Genomic DNA, 22010 nt, shown 5'->3' on the forward strand with positions numbered 1-22010 from the left:
ATTTTCCAGGGTTTTTCAGATCACTGTAATCCTTCTATTCAAAACCGCTAGAATATATTGCCTGAAACACTATTTTCGAAGCCCAACCACACAGTGCCTTGTTTCATTACTTGTGTATTTGTCTAGTTTTACTGCTTAACTCTTGCTTTGTTCCCTGAGTTTGTGTTTGTCTGCCCAGCTAGACTGTGGGCGATTTAAGGGCGGGAGTTTATCTCAGACTTTTGAACCTCTTCAGCAGGTTTGTGCAAAATAGGTGTTCCGTAAACATTTGTTAACTTATTGGTTTTAGAGCTTTGGACCTCAGACTTCCTACTGTTTCTCAAATGTTGGCGATTTATTGAAGATAGACCCATCCTTTACGCATTAAATATCTTTTTATGCAATAAATGGAAATTAACATCTCAAAACCATCTTCCATTCAACTGTGTGTGTTAAAGAGGATTTTTCTGGCACTTACCAATGAAGTTTCAGAAATTGCCCTGAAGGTTCCACACCATGTGGTAACTCGTGAAAATAAAGACAAAACTTTTTCTCCCCCTTGGCCTGGGATGGTCAGAAGAATAAAGAACAGGCTGTATGGCATTCCTGTAATTCAGTGCTCCTTGGTGCCTTTTAAAGGAAGCTAGGGTTTCAATGAAGAATCAAGTTTTTTCACTGGAGCAGGATCCTGATTGACTCCTACACCTCTGAAGGCATGGATTCAAATGAATCTCCTATATTAATGCTCAAAAATGACTGATTTTGGAAATGAAAATCATTTCCTTCTTGGGAGCAAAACTCCCAAGTATGTTTCAGAATAGCAAGCAGAGAACTCAAAGGAGCACTGTTTATAACACTGTAAAACCCAACAAGTGGTAAATGTCCCCGGCACAGGACAACCGGGGAGTCAGCTTAGAGAATGCATTTTGACTTCTGAAATGTGCACTTGTTGACTGAAATCTGCCCACCTCCTCCAATGCTGCAATCTTTCCTCGGCATCTCTGCCCTCCAACTTCCATGCTTTTAAGTTTACCCCTGCCATTGTGCTCTTGATTAAGAGAGTGATTAAACCACTACCTGAAACTAATTGCCACTATAAATGTGATTACCTACAGCTTCATCTAACATGTATGTATGTGGCTTTGTTTAAGTCTTATAACTAGCACTGATGAACTGAAACCTATTAGTCAGAAAGGAAGAGAAAACCGGCTTTTCAGGGAATATCTACTGCACCTGAACTTGTAAAATGTTAAACACAATCGCAACAAATTTAACACACACCCAGAAAGAAAATTATTTTGGAAAACTATACATGGACTTTTATTTTTAGTTCCAAGGTATACATTCATATCTCTATTGTATATTTTGTAGTGCATTATGGTGAGAAAATATGCTATGAATTTAAAAATCTGCTGAAAATACTTAATGTTTATACTGGTCTAACATACTCTCATTAGAACCATATCATATAGGGACTTCCCTGGTGGTGCAGTGGATAGGAGTCTGCACTCCCAATGCAGGGGGCCTGGGTTCAATCTCTGGTCAGGGAACTAGATCCCACATGCATGCTGCAACTAAGACCCAGTGCAAACAAATAAAAAAAATTTTAAAAAAGAACCATATCGTATAATAATTAAACCCATGGAGACAAAACAAAAATTAAGAAATCAGCAAGCTAACAACAGCAAAAAAAAAAAACTCCACTATTTACCCAAATCCATTTCTGATCTTGCCTACTGCCTTAAGAACTGGTTTTAAAACTGGAAGGTATTCAGTTATGTGGGAACCAATGACATTTCCACTCCCCAAGTAGTGACTTGCAAACTAACTTCCCACCCTCAGCAACTACTGTGGTTTGGGGTCTGCTTAATGAGGTGTGTGTTTCTCAACTGGGTTAATTAGACCTTTCAGGGAAAGTACACAATGAAATACTAAGCTTATAAACACCTCTAGGAAAAAATTAGTTTATCTCTGATTAGAAGACAGTGAGAGGTAAATGTCTATTGGACAATATGCCTTTAAAGTATTTACAAGTGATATTATATCAGATTTGCTTGAAAAATAATCCATGGGAGAGGGGGAGTGGGGTAAGGGACTGAGTAGGGATACACATGAAACAAGAGGGGCCCTGTACTGATTTTTGTTGTAGCTGGATAATGGGGTACATGGGAATTCATTGCTCTCACTTTTTTTTTTTTTTTTTTTTTTTTTGCGGTACGTGGGCCTGTCAGCGCCGTGGCCTTCCCCCTGCGGAGCACAGGCTCCGGACGCGCAGGCCCAGCAGCCATGGCTCACGGGCCCAGCCGCTCCGCAGCACGCGGGATCCTCCCGGACCAGGGCACGAACCCGTGTCCCCCGCATCGGCAGGCAGCCTCCCAACCACTGCACCACCAGGGAAGCCCTTGCTCTCACTTTTAAGTGTGTTTGAAATTTTCAGTCATCATCATAATCAGAGCAAATCCTCAACAGATATGACCAAGAGACGAGGAAAGTCAACTCGGTCATTAATGCAGAAAATATCTATTTGAGTGTGCCATTATCAGAGCTCATAGTACAACTGTTTTCCATATTTAGAACACTTGAACAGAGCACTTCAACAGATGCGACCGTGCTGTGATTCAAAGAAGCATTTGTTTTCATTTTAATGAAAATGAAATCAAGGCATTTTATAATTGTAGACAATTAACATCATGCTTCTCATACCCCACCCCCAACACAAATACAAAATCTGCTATCAAATCACTGGTGCATCTAACAACTGATGACCTCTGACAAATAAGGAGATAAGGATTTCGTATATTGGAGTTACCCAGGGACCCCTTAGGTTAGAAGGTGTACTTACTATATCTTTATCACAGCTGGGCATAAGTTCAGATTTGTGGAGTAACTTGCTCAAATTTGCAAGGGTTGAACCTAGATTTGAGATCTCCAGACCAAAGTTTATTTCACTATGCCACTTCACCAGCGCCTTGATCTGTGTTCCATGCAAAGTGTAAAGATGGCCAAGGTTGGGCCCCACCCACTCACAAGGAGCTCCACCTCTAGAAGGAAAATTAAGGTGACCTTCAATTGCCCTGCAACTAGTCCAGTGCTGACCACGCAGTAGCTGGTGAGCTAGTTGAATCTGAGCAATTTTAGAAAATAATAAGATAAATGAAAAATGTGCGGGACTTCCCTGGTGGCGCAGTGGTTAAGAATCCACCTGCCAATGCGGGGGACGTGGGTTCGATACCTGGTCAGGGAAGTTGCCACATGCTGGGGAGCAACTAAGCCCGTGAGCTGCAACTACTGAAGCCCGCACACTCTAGGGCCTGCGTGCAACAAGTGGAACCACTGCAAGCGATGAGAAGCCTGCCCCTGCTCGCCACAACTAGAGAAAGCCCACACGCAGCAACGAAGACCCAATGCAGCCAAAAAAGAAAAAGAAAAATGTGCTAGTAAGGTGCAAAATGATGTGTTCAGTATATGCTATAGAAATTCATAGAGGTGGTGGGGAGAGAGCACTAAAAGGAGGAGAGTTGTTTTATAATGTCACTCAACAAATGTGAGGGGAGCACTTACTATTCGCCAGAGGATATAATGGTGAATTACAGAGATGCTTCATGGAACCCTCAAGAAACAGTCTGGGGGGTGGGGGCGGGGAGAGACAGAGAAAGAGAGGCAATTACTATAAGTGCGGACCTGGAGAACAACAGAATTATGGAAATGAGAGAGTTGGGGGAGGAGAGGAGAGAAAGGGAGTGAAAATGTTCCTGGGAGCAGGAACAGCGTGTGTACAGGCCAGAAGACAAGATAAAAACATTGAGAAGGGCTTCCCTGGTGGCGCAGTGGTTGAGAGTCCGCCTGCCGATGCAGGGGACATGGGTTCGTGCCCCAGTCCGGGAAGATCCCACATGCCGCGGAGCAGCTGGGCCCGTGAGCCATGGCCGTTGAGCCTGCGCGTCCGGAGCCTGTGCTCCGCAATGGGAGAGGCCACAACAGTGAGAGGCCCACATACCGGGAAAAAAAAAAAAAAAACATTGAGAAACTGAAATAAATTCAGTGGTTTTTTTGGCTGCGGGGGGTCTTACTTGTGACAAGTGGGCTCTTCGTTGCGGCGCGTGGGCTTCTCTCTAGTTGTGGTGCACAGGCTCCAGAGCACATGGGCTCTGTAGTTTGCGGCACAGCAGGCTCTTTAGTTGAGGTGCGCAGGCTTAGTTGCCCCGGGGCATGTGGAATCTTAGTTCCCTGACCAGGGATGTGAACCCTCATCCCCTGCATTTTAAGGCAGATTCTTTACCACTGGGCCACCTGGGAAGTCCCAATTCAGTGGGTTTTAATCAATAGAGATGGAGTAGGAACAGAAGGTTAAAAAAAAAAAAAAAAAAAAAAGGACCGTACCATGCAGGACCTCATGAACCACTAAATGAGCTTGAATTTCCCAAAGAGCAAAGGGTAATTCTTGAGAGATTTTGAGTAAGGCGGTATCACACCAGATTTTCTTGTTTAGAAAGATTACCTAGTTGGAATAATTAGAAACACTGGAAGGGAGGCAAGAGTATTCGAAGTAGAGAAGTTAGGAGGCTGTTGCAATAGTGAAGCAAAACAAAACCACCATAGTAATCTGAGCCAGGGTGGTGACAGTGGATGGACGGATCTGAGAGCTGCAGGTGCGGGAGGGGAGGAGGAAACAGGGAGGCCCAGGGTCTCCCCGTCAGGAGGCAGTGGTTGCTAACTGGAAAAGGGAGCCTGGAGGAGAGCATATGTGGTGAGTCAAGATGAGGGCTTCGGGTTTGGTCTGAAGGGGTGGAGATACTGCGGGACATCCAAGGGAGATGTCCGTTAGGGGAATGGATACGGAAGTCTGAAGTTCAGGAGACATTCTGGAATGTAGACTCAAGATTCATCAACATACGGCATATGAAATGATAGGATTTAGTAGGAAAATCTAGCTTATCTGATGAGATGACAGTGGGGGTTGGGTACCTTGTTACTAAAGGCAACGTGCCTCTCGGGAAATGGGTGAGCTCTAACAAGGCAAGTATGCAATATGAGGAGGAAGGGAACTCTGAAGAATTACAGGCATCCAGACAAAGAAGAGCTGCAAAGGAGACTATAGCAGTTATCTCTTGCAGGGTAACAAATTACCCCCAAACTTGGCAGATTAAATCAACAAACATTTAATATGTCAAAGATTCTGTGGGTCAGGAACCTGGGAGCAGCTTAGGTGGGTGGTTCTAGCTCAGAGTCTCTCATGAGTTGGGATCAGGCTGTCAGGTGGGTCTGTGGTCAATTGAAGCCTCAACTGGGGCTTCCTCTGGTGTGGGCAGGTGTCAGTCCTTACTGGTTGTTGGCTGAAGCCTCAGTTCCTCAGGACACACAGGGCTGCTTGAGTGCCTTCATGAAGAACAGCTGGCTCCCAGAGTGAGTGATGGGGGGCAGAGATAGAAAATACAGTGGCTTTTATAACTTTATCTTTGAAATGACATACCATCATTTCTGCTGTATTCTACTGTCACATAGATCAAGGAATCACCCCAGGACAATGAGAGAGATGACACAAAAATGTGAATACCAAGAGGCAGGGAGGGATCATTGGAGGCATCTTGGAAAATGGCTACTATAGAGTCAGTGAAGGACCAACCAGCAGAGAAGTAGTAGGAAAACGGGAAGATAAGATGTCAAGTTGGGAAGATGTGAAAAAATAATATTTCAAGAAAGCGGAGGGCTTCCCTGGTGGCGCAGTGGTTGAGAGTCCACCTGCCGATGCAGGGGACACAGGTTCGTGCCCCAGTCCGGGAGGATCCCACATGCCGTGGAGCGGCTGGGCCCGTGAGCCATGGCTGCTGAGCCTGTGCGTCCGGAGCCTGTGCTCCGCAACGGGAGAGGCCACAACAGTGAGAGGCCCGCGTACCACAAAAAAATAATTAATAAATAAATAAATAAATAAATAAAGAGGAAACGGTTTAACAGTGTTGTGTTTTGCTAAAAAGTGAAATGTGATAAGGTAACATGTATTTGAATTTAGCAATAAGGGAAGCATTAATTTGTTTTTGTTTTTGTTTTTGGGAGAGATCGACTTTAGTAGAATAATGGGGGAAGAAGATAAATTGCAATGGGTTGAGGAGTGATTAGGAGATGGAAAAGCAGAGGAAAACAGAATGCAGATAACTCCGGAACTGGGGATATGAAGGAGAATAAAGGCAGAGGAGTAGCCAAAAGGCTGTATAGGGGACCTTCTATTAAGCATTGAGGATTTAATACTTGCATTTATATAACTATGCTTCTTCCCAATGAGAGTAGAAGAAAAAAACACACATAGAACCCCTAATGTAAACAGTGGACTTTAATTAATAATATTGTATCAATATTGGCAATTGTAGCAAATATACCAAACTAAAGTAAGATGTTACAATAGGGGAAACTGTAGAGTGAGGGGGTATATGGAAATTTCCTGTACTTTCTATTCAATTTTTCTGTAAATCCAGAACTGCTCTAAAAACAGTTTATTCACTTACATTAAAAATGCATAAAGCCACAAGGACAAAGAAGATAGGAGACAGTAGCAAAGTAGAAAATGTAACATTTTGGAAACTGGGAAAGTCAATGGAGGAATGGTAACTAACTTAACAGACCAGGGAAAGACAAATTCTAAGCCAGAGGGGAGGAAGCAAATAAACAGCAAGCTAATTTTTATAGCAGAGCCCAAGAAAAATCTCAAGAACTAGAGACACAAATGATCTCTGAATGCAGAAGTGCAGAATGAGAGAACAACAAAAAACAGGAGGATTGGTAAAGAGTTTAAAAGGAAGAGTTAGGCTCCATAAATTCCCCCCTCTATCTCACGCAGCCAATCAACTCTGCACTGCCTTAGACTGGAGGCTTACTCTTAGAAGAGATTGAAACCAAAAGGACCTAGTCTTAGAACAGCAGAAGGTGAAAGTGAGACATCATACCATACAGAAAAGAGGGAAATTTAGAGAAAAATCTACCTCCTAAATATAAAGCCACCACAAATTGTTTCTCTGCTTGATTCTTAGAAGTCTTAACAGAAGGGTTTATAATCCTGGCATCAAATTCCTCTCCTAGATTACTGACTATCCTTAAAAGAAAAACCTGTAGGGCTTCCCTGGTGGCGCAGTGGTTGAGAGTCCGCCTGCCGATGCAGGGGACACGGGTTCGTGCCCCGGTCCGGGAAGATCCCACATGCCGTGGAGCGGCTGGGCCTGTGAGCCATGGCCGCTGAGCCTGCGCCTCCGGAGCCTGTGCTCCGCAACGGGAGAGGCCACAACAGTGAGAGGCCCGCGTACCGCAAAAAAAAAAATAAAAAATAAAAAATAAACCCTGTGGGATACTGATATGTGTTGATTTGCCAGTGAAAAGACCAGGTCCCCACCTATCACCCTAAATTGAGCCCCACCAGTTGAGAAGCCCCATCCACTCATGTAGAGCTTCAGATCAGCTTTATTAAGCCTCACTGTTAATATAGACATCTAAGGAACACTGACATTTTTTTTTTTTTTTTTTTTCTTTTTGCGGTATGCGGGCCTCTCACTGTTGTGGCCTCTCCCGTTGCGGAGCACAGGCTCCGGATGCGCAGGCCCAGTGGCCATGGCTCACGGGCCCAGCCGCTCCGCGGCATATGGGATCCTCCCAGACCGGGGCACGAACCCGTATCCCCTGCATCGGCAGGCGGACTCTCAACCACTGCGCCACCAGGGAGGCCCGGAACACTGACATTTGAGGAAAGCCTCTATCATGAGAGCCAGAGACCAAAACAAACAAGTCTTAACAAGGATCATAGAAGAGCCTGGGAGCAAAAGAAAACTTAAGAATTCAGAGTGAGGGAACTTTTGCTTGAGGTCATGATGGAATAATAAGGATTGGACATTTCCTTCCTTCAAAAACTAGAAAATAGTACAAAATATAAGGAACTACTGTTTTTCAGACATTGAACATTAGATAAGACAGGACTGTGATCCTTGAAAGAAGGGAAGCAAACGAAGTGAGCACTACAATTGCCCCAGATTTCTACCTGGAAATAACCGGATGATGGGTGCGAAGAGGGGACCCTCAACACAGTCCACTGGGTCAAGGAGATGTAAAGTTTGTAGAGAGAGAGGTGGCTGTATCTTGTGAGGTAGAGTTCCAAGGAGGAGGGAGCTGTACTGAAAAATCAATAAATCAAATCAATAAATTTGATACAATTCTAGGTGCACTGAGCAAGACAAAAAGATACAAGATACAAATTAGCAATATGAAGAATTAAAGAGGAGGCCTCACTACAAACATTAAAAAGATATTAAGAGGATACTAAGAACAACTTAATGCCAATAAATTTGATAATTTAGTTGAAACATACAAAAGACAGAAATTCCCAAAATTGACTCAAGAACAAACAGAAAAATCTGAAGAGCCCTATATTGATTAAAGAAATTTATGTATATATTTTGGCCATGCTGCGTAGCTTGTGGGATCTTATTTCCCCAACCAGAGATTGAACCCAGGCCATGGCAGTGAGAGCACCGAGTCCTAAGCACTGGACCACCAGGGAATTCTCTCAAGTAAAGAAATTTGAATTTGGGGCTTCCCTGGTGGCGCAGTGGTTGAGAGTCCGCCTGCCGATGCAGGGGACATGGGTTCGTTCCCCGGTGCGGGAGGATCCCACATGCCGCGGAGCGGCTGGGGCCGTGAGCCATGGCCGCTGAGCCTGCACGTCCGGAGCCTGTGCTCCGCAACGGGAGAGGCCGCAGCAATGAGAGGCCCGCGTACCGCAAACAAACAAAACAAAACAAAACAAATTTGAATTTGAAATTAAAACCTTCCCATAAATAAAAGGAGAAATAATCACAAAACACCTCAACAGATGTGCACACACTCTCTCTCTCTCACACACGCACACAAAGACAAAATTCAATACCCATTTATAATAAAAACTCCAAGTAAACTAGAAGAAAAGACAATTTCCTCAACTTGATAACAGGCATCTATAGAAAAAAAACAAAAACAAAAACAAAAACCTATACCTAATGATATAGACTAAATGCTTTCCCCCTAAACTCAGGAACAAGAGAAGGATATCTACTCTTCTTATTTGTATTTAATATTAGGCTAGAAGTCTTAGCTATTCCAATAGGGCAAGCAAAATAAATGAAAGTCATAGTGATCGGAAAGGAATAAAAAGCTTTGTAGACAACATGATTGTGCTCATAGAAAATCCTAAGCAAATTCCAAAAAAAAAAAGCTATGAGAAATAATAAGTGAGTTTAGCAAGATTTCAGGACACAAGGTCAATATATAATCAATTGTATTTCTGTATGCCAGAAATGAAAAATTAGAAATTTAAAATTTAAAATTATCTTTTATGATGGCATAAAAAACATGAGATGTGTAAAGATATCTTTATCTTTACATGAGATGTGTAAAGATAAATTTAATAAAATGTGTGCAAGACATGTACAATGAAAACTACGAAACATTGCTGAGAGAAAGTAAAGAAGACCTAAATAATTGGAGAATACAGCAATAACAATGGATTGGAAGATTCAATATGATTAAAGTGTTACTTCTCCTGAAATTGAACTAGAGATGATAATGCAGCCTCAACAATCATAACAGTATTTTCTGTAGAAATTAACAATATGATTCTAAAATTCATATGGAAATTCAAAGAAACTAAGGTGACAAAAAAATTTTGAAGAACAAAGTTGTAGAACTTATACTACCTAAATTCAAGACCTAAAGCTATTATAATTAAGATGTGTGATATTGGCATAAAAATAGACTCATAGATCAGTGGAACAGAGTAGAAAGTACAGAAATAAGCCCACACGTATTTGATCTATTGGTTTTTTGTTTGTTTGTTTGTTTTTTAACTAATTGCCAAGGTAATTCAATGGGAAAGAACAATTTCTTTGATGAATGATTCTGGAATAACTGGCTATCCCCATGGAAAACAATGATCGGTGACCTTTATTTTATGCCATAAAAGATAAATTTCTAAATGGATCAAAAATTAAATGTAGGGCTTCCCTGGTGGCGCAGCGGTTGAGAGTCCGCCTGCCGATGCGGGGGACACAGGTTCGTGCCCCGGTCCGGGAAGATCCCACATGCTGCGGAGTGGCTGGGCCCGTGAGCCATGGCCGCTGAGCCTGCGCGTCCGGAGCCTGTGCTCCGCAACGGGAGAGGCCACAGCAGTGAGAGGCCCGCATACCACACACACACACAAAAAATTAAATGTAAAAGTTAAAGCTATACAAACTCCCGGAGGACAACACAGGAGAAAATCTTCATGGCTTTGAAGTACGCAAAAAATTCTTGTATGCTATACATACAGCACAAGCATAAAAGAAAAAATTGATAAATTGGACTTTATCAAAATTAAAAACTATTGCCCTTTGAATGATACTGTTTAAAAAGTGAGAAGGGAGAACATTTTCTTCCTTTTTTTTTTTTTTGGCCATGCCTCGTGGCTGGCGCGATCTTAGCTCCCCAACCAGGGATCGAACCCGGGGCCCCAGCAGTGAAAGCACTGAGTCCTAACCACTGGACCGCCAGGGAATTCCCAGGAGAACATTTTCTCAATACATGTATCTGGCAAAGGATGATATATGGAATATACAAACATCGCTTACAACTCAATAAAAATGGGCAAAACATTTGAACAGCCATTTGCCCAAAGATATATGAAATGAGCATATGAAAAGGAGCTGAATACAATTAGTCATCATAGAAATGCTAATTAAAACCATATTGAGATACCACCACTCCCACTAGAATGGCTAAAATAAAAAAGGTTGACAGTGTTGGTGAAGATACAGAGTAATTAAACTCTCATACATTGTTAGTAGGAATGTAAAATGATACAATTACTTTGGAAAGTATTTTGTCAGTTTCTTACAAAATTTACCAGATACTTAATATACAATCCTGCAATTCACTCCTATATATTTACCTAAGGCAAATAAAAAGGTATGTCCACACAAAGACTGATACATGAATATTTATAGCAGCTTTATTCACCATAGCCAAAAAACTGGACTCAAACTAAACATACACAACAGATGAATAGATAGACAAATGTAGCACGTTCATACAGTGGAATATGACTCAACAGTACAAAGGAATGAACTAATATTAATTGCAACATCATGCATGAATCTCAAAAACATGCTGGGCAACATATTCCAGACACAAAAGAGTACATGCTGAATGACACCATTTACGTAAAACTCTACAAAAAGGACTTCCGTGGTGGTCCAGTGGTTAAGAATCCCCTTCCAATGCAGGGGATGCAGGTTTGATCCCTGGTCGGGGAACTAAGATCCCACATGCCGCAGGGCAACTAAGCCCGTGTACCGCAACTACTGAGCCCACACGCTCTGGAGCCTGTGTGCCACAACTAGAGAGAAGCCTGTGCACCGCAAGGAAAGATCCAACGTGCCGCAACTAAGACCCGAGGCAGTCAAAAACAACCAAAACCAAAACAAAAGAAACTCTACAAAAGACAAACCTAATCCATAGTGACAAAAAGCAGATCAGTTGTTACTTGGGGCCTGGGGCTCAGAGGTATTTGGGAAGGGGCCCAGGAAACAATTTGTAGTGATCAAAATATTTCATAACCTGATTGTGATTGTGGGAACAGAGTGCATACATTTGTCAAAACTCATTGAATCATACACCTAAAATGGATGCATGTTATTGTCTGTAAGTTATGCCACAATAAGGTTGTTAAAAATATCTATAATTATATCATCAGAGATTTTTAAAAAATCATTGCATCCATGAAAACTAAAGAATCCATGGGGATTCTATTTTAGAAATCAGAGAAGATAAAAGAGCTCTCAGAATTTTAAAATATACTACCAGGAATTTTCATTTCTGGAGGCCCTTGGGAAGAATCTGTTTCCAAGCACATTCAGGATGTTGGCAGAATTTAGTTTCTGGCAGTTGTAGGACCCAGGGCTCCATTTCTAGAGAAGCTGCTGTCAGCCAGGGCCCATTCTCAGCTCCTAGAGGCTATTCACATTCCTTCGCATGTGCCCCCTCCCCATTTCAATGCTGGCCAAGAAAAAATCCCTTGCATCAAATCCCTCCCCTCTCATGTTGCAAATCTCCTTTGCCCCTGAAACACCTGTTCCTTTTAAGGGCTCACCTGATTAGATCAGGCCCACCAAATACAGTCTCCTTTTTATCAATCACTTGTGCTGTATTAACATACCCTAATCATGGCAGTGATGTCCCATCATATCTCAGGTCCCTTCCACACTCCACATTCCAGGAGAGGGAATGTACAAGGGGAGGGGTCTTTGGAATTCTGCTACCAAAATAAGGCTGGCCTAAAACTTAGAGAAAAATAATTAGGAGGAAATTTCAACAAATTATTATGTATGGATGCAGACTGATGAGCTACACTTGTTTTTGCTTTGCTTTGCTTTGCTTTGCTTTGTTTTGCTGAACTTACGGGTGTGTGTGTGCTTGTGTTGTATTTTTAGCATATTGGTCCATTACAAAGTTGAGCAAGGATATCAAACTGTTTTTATTAGTGAATTTAAGTATTTTCCATACTCTCTCTTTTCAGTTGATACCTATGTACTCAGGATTAGCCTTTATTTCGCTTATCTCTTCTGCAACTTGATATCAGGAAGCATTTCAAAAAGGGGTCTTTGAAGTGTCTTTGAAGTGGGAGTAAAAAATAAGTCAAGTTAAAAGCAAAGACAGGGACTTCCCTGGTGGCACAGTGGTTAAGAATCCACCTGCCAATGCAGGGGACACGGGTTCGAGCCCTGGTCCTGGAAGATACCACATGCTTCGGAGCAAATAAGCCCATGCACTACAACTACTGAGCCTGTGCTCTAGAGCCCGCAAGCCACAACTACTGAAGCCCACATGCCTAGAGCCCATGTTCTTCAACAAGAGAGGCCACCGCAATGAGAAGCCCATGCACCGCAACAAAGAGTAGCCCCCCAGCTCTGCAACTAGAGAAAGCCCACATGCAGCAATAAAGACCCAACGCAGCCAAAAAATAAATTTAAAAAAAAATGACACACACACACAAAATGAGACACACACACACAAAAGTGAAGACAGTTCATGACATTTTTTCAAATTCTCTTAATTAAAAAATCTAGCAACCAAGATGCCCTTCAGTACATGAATGGATAAATAAACTGTGGCACATCCAGATGATGGAATTCAACACTAAAAAGAAATGACTTATCAAGCCATAAAAAACCATGGAGGAATCTTAAATGCATACTACTGAATGAAAGAAGCCAATCTGAAAAGGCTACTTACTGTATGACTCCAACCATGTGAAATTCTGGAAAAGGCAACCCTGTGGAGACAGTAAAAATCAATGGTGGCCAGGGGTTTGAGAGGAGGGAGGGATGGATAGGAGTTCAAGGATTTTTAGGCCAATGAAACTACTCTGTATGATACCATAATGGTAGATACATTTCATCATGTATTTGTCCAAACCCTAAGAATGTACAACACCAAAAGCGAACCCTAGTATAAACCATGGACTTTGAGTGACAATGACGTGTCCGTGGAGATTCATCAATTGTAATAAATTATCACTCTGGTGCTGGATGTTGATAATGGGAAAGGTCGTGCGTATGTGGAGGCAGGGAGTATATGGGAAATCTCTGTGCCTTCCACTCAGTTTTGGGGTGAACCTCACACTGTTCTAGAAAAAGTAAGTCTACTTTAAAAAAAAAAGTAATAATACCAACAGTAATATCTGCCACTTATGATGCTAAGCCCTTGACATATTTCATCAGCATTGTTTATATTCTATTTTCCCTTGTTCAGTTTCATCACATGAATTTTCATAAAAATAAGACTACTGCTGCTTAGTTGCTCATCAGCTCAGACTGTGGAGCTCTCCCCAAAAGAGTAAACTTCCTGTGAGACAGCACTCTTCATTAGTATTGAATAGAAAATGTGTGGGATGTTTTGGACTGCGAGTGGAAATCCAGTTTGCCTCTTTAATTGAACTCTTGAGATTGTATGGAAATCATCTCTTCCCCGTAGCACCTTAATCGCTCCCATATGGATGAATTCATTCAATAAACACCTCTCTTTGCATATCTGGATTATTGCTAGAAATAGCAGCCCCTGTTTGGGGGAAACTTTGCTGTTTAAGCAGTTCTCAAAAGCATATGAAAGGATCCCCATCTACAGACTCCTGAACCCCAACTTCATCCCCCAGTGTTTCTCCCCCACATCTTTTCTAGAAGTGAAGTAAGCTGACGCTGAGGCTTTTAAATTCTGAATTCTGGCTCCTTCTAACTGGATCATTCCAGCTCATTCTAACTGAGTCATTCTAGAGGTCCGGAGGTACAATGTCTCCTTTGTCCCGGAAACAATAAGCTTAAGTCAAACTGTTCACTTTCTAATAGCCCTGGGATTCCCTTGGCTATCTAGGTAGGAACTCCATTAGCAAGCCAAATACCCCTTGCATAAATAGGAAATCTACAAATAATTCACCACTACTTTGAGTTAGTACAACTAGGAAGTTATCAGACAACCAAGATACTCTAAAAGTGATCTGTGAGAAAAGCAGCAATTAAAAAAATCTGCCCAACTTCTGGCTTTCTTTCAAATGATTACCTTAAGTGCATATTGCACCCTTTGTTAAATTTTCAGTTATTTAGATATCCTTTTTCTCTGTTGTTAAAATTTCTGTTTTTAATATTATTATTGCTCTATGAAGAAATACCTCTTTTTTTAAATTAATTTTTATTTATATTATTTATTTTTGGCTGCTTGGGTCTTCATTGCTGTGCACGGGGCTTTCTCTAGTTGCAGCGAGCTGGGGCTACTCTTCGTTGCGGTGCGCAGGCTTCTCATATCAGTGGCTTCTCTTGTTGTGGAGCACGGGCTCTAGGCATATGCGTTTCAGTAGTTGTGGCACACGGGCTCAGTAGTTGTGGCTCATGGGCTCGAGAGAGCAGGCTCAGTAGTTGTGGTGCACGGGCTTAGTTGCTCCAGCGGCATGTGGGATCTTCCCAGACCAGGGCTCGAACCTGTGTCCTCTGCATTGGCAGGCAGATTCTTAACCACTGTACCACCAGGGAAGTCCCAGAAATACCTCTTTTAACCATCTGATTTGATTCCTATTTTGGCAAATTGACACTTTGTCAAGTGGCATGAGAACAGTATCTACCGTACTGAATAAAAATAGCATTTATGGTCCTTCCTTCATGCTGAACAATTTAAATCTTTTCTCATTTAATCCTCAAGACAATTTTTACTATCTCCATTATTCAGGTAGGGAAACTTCACCCCAGAGAGGTTAAACAACTGTCCCAAGGTCACACATCAACACCACAGAGTAGCTCTGATTTACAGGTTGGGTTTAAAATGTGGTATTTCCATTTATTTCTAAAGCCAATAAGCTGCTTAAACAACTGACTACTACTGCCATCTGCTGGTAGCTAGCTGAGTTGCTCTTCCTCAGGTTGCACTACAGGCACAAGTGATTCTGACACACACTAGTGCCATCTATCATGCTGGCGTCTAGAACAGTGCCTGACACATAGTAGACACTCAAAATTTGTGAAACGAATCTCTGGGAGATCCCAGGAGAATTTTGGTTGATAAAATCTCTCAAGTTGTTCTTTAACTCCGCAAATAACCAAATCCAGAAAGAATACGAAGGCTACCTCCACACAAGACAATGATATTGTTGTAGACTGTTTACTCCATCAATTGTGCCACCTCTGCATTTATATACACACTTCACATTTCATTGCTTTAACCTAGTTTATCAGTTGAGTCTCACTCTTATGTTTCAATCCAGCTCTACTATTTGTACTGTATAGATTTCAGAAAGAATCTTAGTTTTACCTTTGAAAAGGACCTGAGAAGTCCTGGCTAGTGTTCCTCAAGTCCTGTTTCAAAAGATGGGGATAAAAAAGTGTTTCATAGATAAATAAGTTTCAGCAACGATGCAATAAATGAAGTTCCAATGGTTTCTTCACAGAAACCAATGTAGAACTTCTCAGAGTAATTAACATGCTACTGTGCCTTAGGACTTTCTGAAAGAAGGAATATAGGATACAGCACTTCCCAAATGTACTTGACTACTGAATTCTTTTCCATTAAACTTCTGTTAATATCTCAAGGAATGTTAGTGTTCTGTGGAACTCAATTTGGAAAGCTCCAATATCCCAATTCCAGTTATTACAGATGGAGCCGAATGAGAATAATTTCCTTAATATCATTCAGCAGAGCTAGGACTCTCGTTTTAAGTGTTCTTTTCACAATATCACTCTTGTTCTATGTAATTTCTCTGTATGAAAAACAAACACTAATACCTACTGACTGGTACAGAACTTTACAGTTATAAAGGGGATGTGAAGTAACATTTAATGAGTGCTGTTATGTGCTCTTTTCTCCCCCTCCAGACCTTATGACTGTTGTATTTCACACCATGAAATAATAAATGAGTCTTCTTGTTTAAACATATCCCTCTGTAGGACTGGTCAATGAGAGTCTGCTCTGAGAGATACATCTTGTTGATTTTCGATGTATCAGCCACATTGGCCTTTTTTATTTTCTAGAAAGTTAAACCATTTCCCACCCGAGACCATTCATACACCCTGTGTCCTTTTCTGTTCCTCCTGTTTGATTTCTCCCACTGGACTTCAACTGCATAGAATTAGCTTAATCATAACTTCTGGTTGATAATACACCATCATCATTGATCCATTCACAGCATCCTTTATTTTAATAAAATAATGAACATAATCCAACCCAAGGGCCAGAATACAACCAGAAATATATTTATCTACATGTTTCTCCCTCATCCCATCTTGCTGCATCTCCCTCAAAGGATAAGCTTCATCTTAAATATTAGATTTATCATTTCTTTGCTTTTTTGTTGTTTTTAATTTGCTCACATGCATATGTGAACACACAAACACACACATTTATTTTCTTTTTTAAGAGAACCTTTTTTAAATTATTTATTTATTTTTGGCTGCATTGGGTCTTCATTGTTGTGCATGGGCTTTCTCTAGTTGCAGCGAGCGGGGGCTACTTTTCGTTGCGGTGCACGGGCTTCTCATGGCGGTGGCTTCTCTTGTTGCGGAGCACGAGCTCTAGGCACGCGAGCTTCTGTGGTTGCAGCACATGGGCTCAGTAGTTGTGGCTCGTGGGCTCCAGATGGCAGGCTCAGTAGTTGTGGCACAGGGGCTTAGCTTCTCCGTGACATGTGGGATCGTCCCCGACCAGGGATTGAACCCGTGTCCCTTGCATTGGCAGGTGCATTCTTAATCACTGCACCACCAGGGAGTCCCCATTTCTTTTGATTACTTGTTTCTGGGTCACATTCTCTTGCTTCTTTGCCTGAAAATCTTTGAGTAGATGCTGGACATTGTGAAGGTTATATTAGTTAGTGTCTGGGTTTTATTTTCTACCTGGGGTCCACTTACATCCCAAGTCCACTGAGACCAAGGGACCCATTACATAGTATCAAGGCTGGTTCGGTTTGTCAACTCCATTGAGATTGTTTTATTATTTGATTAAATTAAATAATCTATTGAAGGTTTAATTTTATTCTGAAAATTTTCCACATTTACTAAATAAGATCAGGTGGATTTGACTTTTCCCTTTTATCTTGTCTAGTTCTAGGTCGCAGATCAAAGGTCATTTTAATGATGCCTCCAAGCAGATACAGACATTGCCAGGAACCTCGCTGCTCATTAACAGATTAATGTTTCAGTCCTTGGACACCCCACGTTTAGAAAGGGCAGCCCTGTCTGTGCGAAAAGCATAAATAATTTAGAGCAACAAAATAGGAACATCTAGAAAGGAAACTAATGCAAAGTCAAGCCAAGTCACAGAAGTATATCACTTAAATGCACAAATGATCTCCAATGAGATCGAGCTCTATCACGGGGCTTCCCAACCCTATTTCTGACATGCACACATAGAAAATAATTGTATTTGTCCAGAACACTGGCATAAACAGATAGGGCAACTCTCAACGGGAGGGGGGTCTTTCTAGGGCCTCCAGCACATCCCCAGGCCCTGCCTGGTTACCCTGAGGGTTGAGGGGATCAAGATGTTAACATACTTAATATTTATTCACTGGGTTGAGATTATCTAGGCTAAAGGTTCTTGTAATTTTATAAATACTGTTCAAGAAAGAAATAAGATAAAAACCCTACAGTTTCTATGACTCCGTAGACTCATAGTCAGCAATTGTTGAGATGTTTAAGATCTGTGCTGACTCATAGTGAGGCTGAACAAGTATTATATATTTCCCTGCCAATCGATTATATAACATCATCTTATTCATGCCTTCGATACACACATACACTAATATATACATACAATTACATAATACATTTTACATCATAGAACACTTCATCATGAAAGCTTTTTTAAAAAACACCAAAACCAGGGACTTCCCTGGTGGTCCAGTGGTTAAGACTCCACGCTTCCATTGCAGGGGGCATGGGTTCAATCCCTGGTGGGGGAACTAAGGTCCCACATGCCACGTGGCATGGCCAAAAAATAAAAGAAATTTTTAAAAATCCTACCAAAACCTATTATGGCACTTAAAAAAATTCATCCTCATTAGGTAATCTTATTCACTTTGACTAACAAGGAATAGGAAAGGAGAGCTTCTTGTTTTGTTTTGTTTGACGAAGGGTATATATACATCTAGTAAGTGAAAGAGCTAGTACTTGAATCTGGGTTCTTAATTATACAGTATGAGCACACACGTGACACCTGAGGAACACATCTTGAACCATCACTGGCAGGTATGTTTTTCTGTGGAACGACAGAGACATCCATGGGCAACATAGCAAATGCCACCATCAGGATGGGTCCTGAAAGAATAAGATCTTGGATATTTTAGTTTTGCTCAAATGCAGCTAACATTGGATGTTTAATTTTGCTCAAATGCAGCTAACATTTCCACAACGCGAAAGGAAAGAGGGAGTTTGGTGACATTCCTGTGTACAACCATAAAAGTTTGAATTCTTTTAATCACATGAGGAAAGCTGAAATAGCATCAGTTTCTTTTTCTTGGAACAGATAAGGGCACTCAAGTACAAGAAAGACCATGTCCCTGGTTTAACCTTAAAGGGGACTGTTTTGTTCTTTCCTCTTTAGAATAATAAGCCCTGAAAGAGGCTAGAGAACAACCATGGAATTTTAGAATTACAGTGAACAGCCATTAGATCGTAGCAAAACCAGCCAATAGTCAAATAAGCTTTCAAAAAGAAAGTCCTTCATTAGATTAAATATATATATATATATATATATATATATATATATATATATATATATATATACATTTATAGTTTAAACTTCCTGTACCAAACACACCTGCATGCAACCTCAAGGAAATAGAAAGAACTGAAAAAACTTTACCATGGAGCTATAGTACCCTTGACTAAAATAACAAATACAGAGGATGGAAATCTTAATTCCAAGAAAAAATATACTTAAGCCACAGCATAAGAAATGCGGGTTGGAATTGAGGAAGATTTCACTGACACCTAAGTTTATTACTTACTGGAAGAAGAAACAGGAAAAGGTAGTTAATCTCCTTCTCTGAAGATCTCATTTTGTTTGTATTTTCAATTTATTAAATATAACCACAATAGGCAATATTCAGGGAATAGAAAACACATTTAAATTATCTATACTCTCAAAGTGTTATATTTCTAACAAAGCAACTGTCACCATTTTTGGTGTATCTTTGGCTACTCTTTTTTTTTTTTTTTTTTTTTTGCGGGACGCGGACCTCTCACTGCTGTGGCCTCCCCCGTTGCGGAGCACGGGCTCTGGACGCACAGGCTCAGTGGCCATGGCTCACGGGCCCAGCCGCTCCACGGCATTTGGGATTTTCCCAGACTGGGGCACGAACCCGTGTCCCCTGCATCGGCAGGCGGACTCTCAACCACTGCGCCACCAGGGAAGCCCTGGCTACTCTTTTTGAAATATGTGCATTGATTACATAGCTGTGGCTATACCACAACAAAACTTCATATTTTACCACTTTCTTTTTCTTCTTTTTTGGCCTCACCTTGCGTCATGCGAGATCTTAATTCCCCAACAAGGGATCGGACCCGTGCCCCCTGCAGTGGAGATGTGGAGTCTTAACCACTGGACCTCCATGGAAGTCCCTACAATTTTTGGTCAACATTCTCCAAGTATTTTTCGATATTGCTATGGATTCCATAATTGTTCTTGAAATTAACATTCCATAGAGGAGGTACACTGTAACATTAAACATTGCCTTAAACATTGCCCTATTGTCACTTCTCATTTCCTATCAGTATGAATTATACTGCAACAGACATGTTCATGCAGATAGTTTTTGTTCATGTTTGGAGAAGTTTCTCAGGATAAAGTCCCAGAAGTTTGGATCAGAAGCTAGGAACATTTTTTTGTGGCTTTCCAAATTGCTTTAGAAAGGTATCTTTTTTTTTTTTTTTTGCAGTACGCGGGCCTCTCACTGTTGTGGCCTCTCCCATTGCGGAGCACAGGCTCCGGAAGCGCAGGCTCAGTGGCCATGGCTCACCGGCCCAGCTGCTCCGCAGCATGTGGGATCTTCCCGGACCGGGGCACGAACCCCTGTCCCCTGCATCGGCAGGCGGACTCTCAACCACTGCGCCACCAGGGAAGCCCAGAAAGGTATCATTTTTATTGCTGTCAGCCATGCCCAAGAGCGCCAGTTTTACTAAAACTCTACTGGCACTGAATATCATAGCATTTTACATTTTCACTAATTCAGTAGGCAGTAGTTGTTCCCTCACTCTTTGATTTTTTTTTTTTTTTTTTGCAGCCACCGGACAACATAGTAATTAGCAACGTATCTAATTTATCTCTTGACCAGTTCATAGATTGGGATGTTTGGCTAACTCCTTAAAGTGATCTGTACAGGTGATGACTCCTGTTTGGAATGTTGTTCAATCATTCCTTTTTTGGGTGCATAAACGGAGAAGCCTGTCTTTTCCAAATACCAGTTTATAGTTCATATTTTTGCAGCTTGATTTAAACCCTGTTTGTATTTTGAAGTACTTGAAACTGAAAACAGCAATTGGGGGAGAAATATTCACAGGCAAGAATATTTAGGAGGAATTTGATTCGAAATATGCACAACTCTATCCAAACCTCCACACATAATTAACAAGCTTTCTAACTGGTGCAAATTATCCCAGCCTTGAAAGAGATCAGCTTGTGCTCATGACTGATTCTCAGCTGCAGTAAGACGATGAGAATCACTTTATTTTTATTATTATTTTTTTTGCGGTACGCAGGCCTCTCACTGTTGTGGCCTCTCCCGTTATGGAGCACAGGCTCCGGATGCGCAGGCTCAGCGGCCATGGCTCACGGGCCCAGCCACTCCGCGGCATGTGGGATCTTCCCAGCCCGGGGCACGGACCCGCGTCCCCTGCATCGGCAGGTGGACTCTCAACCACTGCGCCACCAGGGAAGCCCAAGGTAGTCTTTTTAAAATTCATTTATTCATTCATTCAAAGGCAATTATTGAACACAATATATGCCAGACATTTTGCTAGGAGCAGGTGGGGGAAAATGAATGAATAAGACTTGGAGACCTGGTCTCACAAGAAGCTCACAATTCTTATGGGGAAGGTGAATATGTAATTCAGTAACAGAAGTGCCTCACGTAATTATAGACATAGGTATAAGGTAAAATGGCATAGAGAAAGGAATAATTCCTTATATTCTGCTGGGGTAGGGAGGTGATGAAAGGCTTCCCAGAGAAAGTGAGGTTTTAGCTGAATTCCTATGTTCACCAATAGTTTACAGAAAGAAAAAGAACACATCTCACTTGGCTGTTGTGTTGTTGCCTCTTATAACGTCATGAGAGGCCCGCGTACGTCAAAAAAAAAAAAAGACTGCCTTTTATTTAAAGAATTTTTTTCCTTGAAAGTGCTTTGTATAAATATTATTTCTCTTGATCCATATAAGAATCTGAAGAAGTAGCCATTATCATCCCTAAGAGATGTTAAGTGAATTTGCCAAGGTGAAGTAGCTAGTTGGGTAGAAGTTCA

This window comes from Mesoplodon bidens (assembly GCF_964165515.1).
Source record: "Mesoplodon bidens genome assembly, chromosome: 10".
NCBI classification, from domain to species: domain Eukaryota; kingdom Metazoa; phylum Chordata; class Mammalia; order Artiodactyla; family Ziphiidae; genus Mesoplodon; species Mesoplodon bidens.